Source organism: Perkinsus marinus (genome assembly GCF_000006405.1).
Source record: "Perkinsus marinus ATCC 50983 genomic scaffold scf_1104296975114, whole genome shotgun sequence".
Classification (NCBI taxonomy): Eukaryota; Perkinsozoa; order Perkinsida; family Perkinsidae; genus Perkinsus; species Perkinsus marinus.
The window spans coordinates 464-7,876 of NW_003200861.1; positions in this window are offsets into that span (position 1 = coordinate 464).

The window sequence follows — 7,413 nt, forward strand, 5'->3', positions numbered from 1 at the left end:
TGCACCATGCAAGACACGGGTGTCAGTGATGTCTTCTTACTCAGAAGACATCAGAACTTTTGAGGGAACTTCTCAGAAGTTCTGAGATGTGGCCGTCAGATGCTCCACCATATACAGAGGACCCGTCAGGGGAGTTGTCACCATAGTCAGTCTCGAATTCCGATATGATAACACAACTCCTCCAAGACTGGAGAGGTTGACCTTGACCGAAAGATAACGACTCAATCTTTCATCCACGAACAAGGGACAACCGTCTCGGTTGATAACGACACAATGCAGGAATATTGCACACATACTGCGGGTGAGCGAATATCTACCAGAGCGTAAGATACGTAAGGTGAGCATTCGTTAGTCGAAAGTGATCTTGTGTTTGATAAATTCAAATTTTCGCCTTGCCTAAAAAGATGTAGTCTTAAATGTGACAAACGGAAATCAAGAATTCGGGTTTCGATCATCAAGAACCCTCAAATGCATTCCCTTTTTACCATTGCCTGCACCGCTACGAAGTCCAGCATGACCGCTGGCAGGAGGCATGAATCATGCCGCATGACTCACGCCGCGTTAGATGCGCATCATGCGCACCGCATGGCCGTAGGAGCCATAGGCATGACTTATATCTCAGTTCAGGGCCCAAGAGATGCCTATATCGACAGAAAGGGTTGGTAGTACCAACTTGGTACAGTCTGAATGCTTCATTATGCTGCGATTTTGACTGTAACATATGCTTGTGGAAGACCACTGACTTGTGGAAGGCCATGGGTATCACATGAAGGACTTCGAGCATATGGCGTACAGTCTGTTTATCAGAAGGAGGGAGTCATTGCAGAAGCAGCAGTCGCTTCCTCGCAGGTTTGCCGTGACCCACTTGTATGACCGATGGCCCTGGCGGGAGAGCCTGTGTGGAAGATAGCCCGAGGTTGCCCGGGCGGAGCGACTTGGAGCTCCGCCGCTAAGTTGCCGATGGCAGCGTCGTACTACGACGCTCCCATCGGCCACACTGTGACTGTCAGCCACACCATCAAGCACATGAGATCCGCATTTCCAGTTGTTAAGGGCTAATTGCGGCAGACAGAAAGCCTTGAAGCGGCTTGTCTATCCCGTGCTCCCAGAAACCAGTGACTTCCGAGCTATTGTTCATTCAGCCCAGGCCCATGACGATCTTTCTCTGAAGATGGCGTAGCATCCTCTGGTCCTCATGTGCGTACCGATGATGGATGGTGTTGTTTAGGACTGGAACTCCCTTCGGGACGGAACTTAGACAGTATGCATTGCCGCGGTCCGCTGTGTCCGTACGTAGAACGGTCTTTTTTGAAGCTCACAAGTGGTGTGGTCATCAAGGTCCGCACGAAAACAAACTCAGAGGGGACGAGAAAGAAGACAGAATGCCCCAACGTCTGCAGTTGCAGAGCTAGTTGGTGCGTTCCGCAAGACCTGGTCATCAGTTACTGCTGCGAAATAAAGAAGCTTCATATTCTCGATAATACTGACTCAATATCTGCGCATCTTTCCAGATATTCGGAAATTTCTTGCAACGAAGCTGAAAGAGCCCTTGAACAAGGAATGCCCAATAATATTGGGTCGATGCAGGCGCTGGGATGGAACTAAGATAACATAGCCGGTTATGCAGCGAGACGCAAATTCGTGTCAAGGCTTTTTGAGCAAGGACTGGCCGATGAAGAGGTCAGACGGTCGAGAGAATGGCGTTCTCTTGAGCTGAGAATACTGCGAAGAGGCTTTGAAGACGAGATCTTGAAACTATGCGCATTTACTCTTAGGAGATACAATTGCGCATGGAAGCAGTGCGAATTCGCTGATACAATTGCTGATGAAGGAATTAAGATAGTTATATCTTCGGCACTCTCTTGGTAAACGCTGAGAGTCTTAGCCTAAGACTCGAGTCACGAGTTGGGTAGTTGAATGTGGAGGCCTTTGTTGCCCCGCGGAGATGTATAGCAACAGATAATTGCTTAGTAGGTGCTGTATATGCACAACTAGAATGATAATACCGCGGGCAACATAGGCGGTTTGGAAAAGAATCTTTAAGAAAGCCCATCGCTGACAACTGCATTCTATAACTTGTAACTCGATTATCAGGTCCTGCTCATCAGGACCTGATATCATCGGTGCTGCTCGAGAGTAGCTATCAGCAGGAGAAACAAGCGGACCAGTCGATGACCCTTCAACATGTTAGACTAACATAATGAAGCTAACATTGTTAGCTATCACTCGACGCTTCTATGTGCTAGCTGCCATTAACAAATAGCTTACGTCATTCGCCGAACCAACTACCCAACACTCGTGGATAACAATTCTTGCATGTTTTTTATACGTAAAGTCGATTAGCAAGAAGCGAGTCTCAAGTTCAACATAGTAAATAAGGGAGCCGTCGATGCGTGGGGTTACAGATATTAGTGCCTTGGATGTTGGCTTTTCGGCCCTTTCATAAGGTGTTTGCCCGCCCAGGACATCGACGGCGGGAATGTGTCAAATCGCGTGGAATGATACTCCACCAATCATTATACACTAAGTCTTCATAATGAAAGGGCGGAGCTCGCTTAGTCCGCGTCTATTGATTCAATCAATGGATTTGATGAATCATCATCATCATCAATGATGATGTCTCCGGTTCTATCCCCGAGTTGGACATTTTCCCGTCGAAGAACGCTTTGGGCATATCTCTTTGAGTTGTTCTAGAAATCTATTTTTCAGACTCTTTCGCAAACCTCGGCACATAGACGAGTCGTTCGATGATCGACTACGCTTCGTAGTTACATTACATTACAATAATTCTGCACGCACGCACGTACAACGCGAAAGTGCCTATTGTTGCGGTATATGCTCCGCTCGCTCAGCAATTAGTCACACTTTCGGGAAGCCGGTTGCGTTCAGTCGGAACATATGGGGCAATGAGACAGGCAAACACATAGTCTGATCGAATCTATTCGGGCGGCGACGACCTAAGCAGTCGCACGCATCCTCGCACAAAGACCTTCCCAAAAGCCAGGAGCGGAATGCTGTAAGGTGAGAGACGAAGTACTCGTACAACGCAAGGTACGATCCGTTGCCGACGAGGGTATATACTATGTGGGAAGGAATCTATACTATCCTATGAGGGAACGAGGGGAATGAAGGTAACAAGATTGAGTGTCCGATCAACAGCCGTGAAACTGCACATACGTGTAGGTCATCAGGTGACCTGCGCGCGTCAAACAAGATGGATGAATGAGATGCTTGTCACATGTTGAGGTACGATTACGACGATCCGAGCAGTCGCCTCCAACGATGATCCTGTCTGTCTCGACTTTTTATGTTTCTTCCTCCCCCCGTGGTCGATTTACTCGTGTACATTGCGTAGGAGATCTAGGCCGCACAAGTGTGTGCGGAAACTTGTTCATTCGGAGCGTTTTGCGTGAAGTACACGAGTTGATCGATATTAGTAGAGCAGAAGAGCTCCGGAACGAGGGAGACTTCTGAAACTTTTTCAGGATGTGATTGGACTTCGATAGCAGGTTGAAGACATCCTCTGATGACAAACTGGAATCATCAAGCGCAGATGCAAGTGTTGGGTTTCTCACCGGAGTGAATGGCGTGACCAAGATGACCTTACATGTTGCGCTCCAGGTGAAAGCTTCTTCCGGTCATACATGAAACTCCTCGTTTCCCTCTTGTCTGGAATACTCTCCCTCACGGCGATGGGAGGCCAGGCGGCTCTGCGCTCGCTCAGCGACTTTGAGTATCGTGAATACAAGGACGGAGATGACCTATTTCTCGTGGAAGATGAAATCGACCCTGAGGATTGTGAGATATTTCGTTGTTGGGTCGCAGTGGACAAAATGCATAAGGTGAGACTACTTTCAATTGCTCTATTGAGTTCGATGGTTGAGTAGTTGATAGCTGGATAATGACTAGCCAAGTAATCACATGGATATACATATACCGCTCTTTGCACAAGCAGACTGCTTGAAGCAGCTACCCTGCTTGACTCTGTGTTCTAATACTGTGGGTTAGAAATTGATCGAAAACTGCAATCTAGCTTCAGCAGCTCGCTGCCAGTCAGCTATCCCCTCTCAGATAGTCGTCGGCGCGTTGGATATGTCTATCCCTAAGCTCAATGTGCCAGGTGATATCAAAGAAGCGATCAAAGAAAAACGGTAAGCATTACCCATTGGACATGGTTCCTTCTCATGCGAGGCGGGGCTCTTACGTCCGGCTGAACTTACCTTATGTAGGCCGAGTGGGTGCAAGAACCCGGGTGGGGCCATCGGCGCCATGTACAGGGTAAGCTTGATAGAATCCTTCGACTTGAAGTTGTTGCCATTTGAACTTTCAGTTGGTGGTCGCTCAGAAATGGAAGAATGCAGGGATTGAGGCTGGACTTCTATCGGGGACCTTCCAAGACGTGAGTCTGCCACGATACTCTTCGTCAAACTGTTCGACTCGTACAGTGCGGTTATCCATTGTCGTGGAGATGCTCATTCACACGTCTGTGTTCAACATTTGTTTCCTTCCAGCTTCCTAGAGTCAAGCCGAACTGGGATGTCGTCTACGTCTGGGCGAACCCTGCGGATCATGCTCGAATCGACCTGTATAAAAAAGCTAAGTTTATTAAAATATTGGGTGAGTTTCCTTGTTCAACTTGAAACATGTCACGGTGTGTCTAAATTCCCGGCATCGCGCTCACTAGTCATCCGAAATATCTCTGTTCTCAGACAACAAGGGAAAATTTGAGGCTGAAGCTTATGCCCGCTACAACAAATGAAAGGCTGTCGTCACAGATCACGTCGTCAGACTCATTATCCACTTTCGTTCGATTTTCAACATTCCATGGTATTTTTTTCTGTCGTTCTTTCTAAAACATTGATTATCCTTGTCCTGGTCTCGTCAACAGGACAATGTTGGTCAAGAGTTAACATCGCTTATCCGAGGACGGTAGACAATTTTTACGTACTTCGTCTGTGCGCTGCGCGTGAGAACACAGTACTACCTTCGCCTTACGATCAGTACGATTATTCTTTCCCAGTCTACAGCTTACCTCCCTAGTTTACAGTATCCCTTTGTGTTACACCAGTTACGGGACAGATTCAAACAACACCATGGCCCAACCACCGCAACTATCAACCTTCTCAAGGGGAATGGTGATGATCAACTGATGACTGATGCCTCTCAAACAACGGGTCGGATGGAAGTGGAATTAACCTTATCGCTGATTATGGAGGACACTTCATCCGAGTGGTGCTGCACCACTGGTGTGTGGTGATCACACGTGTGCACCACTGGTGCACACGTGTGATCGGATGATTTGATTGAATACGATGATAAAAATACAATTAACTTTCGTACTGCTAGAGAGAAGATCATCGCCGAGTTGCAATGCCAAATTGTCAAAATCCAGCGGCCAACGAGTCGTTTTATGTACCAAAAGTCTGAGGAGAACTAGTGAATGTAAACGACGGCAGCCGGGTGACCTGAGGTCGGCAACTCTCATGCTTGACAGAACTCTGACGTCAATCAGCTGTTTATTATCAAGCGGGAAAATCTTCAACACGACTGAATCGAAGATGTTTCAAATATCAACCAATCGTTTTTAAGTAGCGTCTTTCCAATTTTATTCTCCCGAGTCGTTTCCACCTCTCCGACTTGATTGGCTTCCACAACATGAGGATGAATTTCCTCCAACCTTTCGATGAGTCGTCCTCCCGTTGATGTGTTTGCATCGGCGATTGAATGACGTCTCGAGAACAATGACGATGCGTAACGTTTCTGCTAGCGGCATTCGAACGGCATCGAAATTATTCGGCCTCACCGTTCAGCAGCTATACGGTAGCTGATCGTCATTGAAAAGCCATTCAGTTCGTCGACCTCATGGAACAGCGATATAAGTAGCTAAATTCATGATGGAAGCGGAGGATGATACCTTTTCAGCACAGCCTTCTTAGCTCGGGAGGCTCCCGACGGGAGCTTATGCACACAGTTTTGATAGGTAAGGCCGTCAAAGAAGTAGTCTCAAACGACCTCCTTATTGCTCGGCCCGACCAATGAGGTACAAAGGACCAATAAGGAGGACATAAGGAGGATTGAGACCGAGATCTCAATACTCCCAACGAGGTCGGGAGTATTTTACGATCATCTAGGGTGGGATTCAAGCCACGAGCGTTAACCAACTGAGCTACAGAGATCTCGGGAAGTGTTGGAGTTTGACCCCCGGATCACTAGACTCCAGTGCTTTTGTTCGTTTTACCAGTCCTTGCGGGCTGGTGTATCGTGGTCGTCAGATCACATACCTTCAGCTGCTGAAGTTCAGCATATTGCTCAAGGGTACCCCCCTGACAGGAAAAAATGAAATGGTGTGGTACAGAGAAAACACTGTGAAAGGTGATTGGTGACACGAGAAAACCAATATAAACAGTTTACGATTGATAGCTTATCAATGATAAGTCTTCGTTCACTTTTTGGAGTGGCGTGACCGCAACTTCGCAGATCCTATTCTCAGTAAATTCACGTGCCAAGGATAGTAAATCATAGTGAATTAACAGTCAGTGACAACGCCTACATGTGCGATGCATGTGGCTTTGAATTCGGTTACGCACCGCGCATATATTATTCGTAGCGCAATAAGTGCTCGCATACTGGAAGACTGTGCACAACCATTCTGGTGTTTTCGGTCTCCCAAAGGTGCTTCACACCTATACCTGCTGTACTCCCACCCTCCCTCCCCTCTCCCTTCCTTATTATCCCTTTCTCTTATTCTTCTCTCTCAGGCCGTAGAAAAATAGACCAGAAAACTAATTCATATTCTTTTGCCCCCTGGGATCAGCGGCTTTTTAGTAAACGGGAGGTGGTCGGTTCAACCCCGGCAGAAGGCCTTTTCGAAGTTGGTTGAATGCTATGAACATCCCAAAGGCGGCATGCGAGTTACTCGTAACGAACACACATATGAATAAATGTGAGTAAATTTTCAAAATTTTGGTCCCCCCGAAATTGAAAACCAATCGATTGCCCGTAGGTGGACCCCACCTGACGCGATTGATCGGCCATCGACCCAATTGTCTTCCTTTCAGCTTCAGCGTCAGCCGAACTTCCGCAACTTGGATTTACCGTAAATCATTCACGTAACTGCGAATTGATGCCTCGAAGACTCCACGTCTTTTAACGACTTACTTATCATAAATTGGGCTATCTGTAATCCGCAATGCCTTCAACTTTGGTAACGCCTTCGTCAACTCGCCAATCCAATTCCAATCTTTAATGTCATTCCGAGAGATTGACAATTCTCTTATCGTCGAACTGTCGATCGCCGATGGGCGAACATCTCCGATTTTGTTGCAAAACACAAACTTTGTTGTACAAAGGTTCACACCTTCACAGACGACGGAAGAAGTCGTAGAACTTTTCGTAAATCAGCGAATTGGTTGT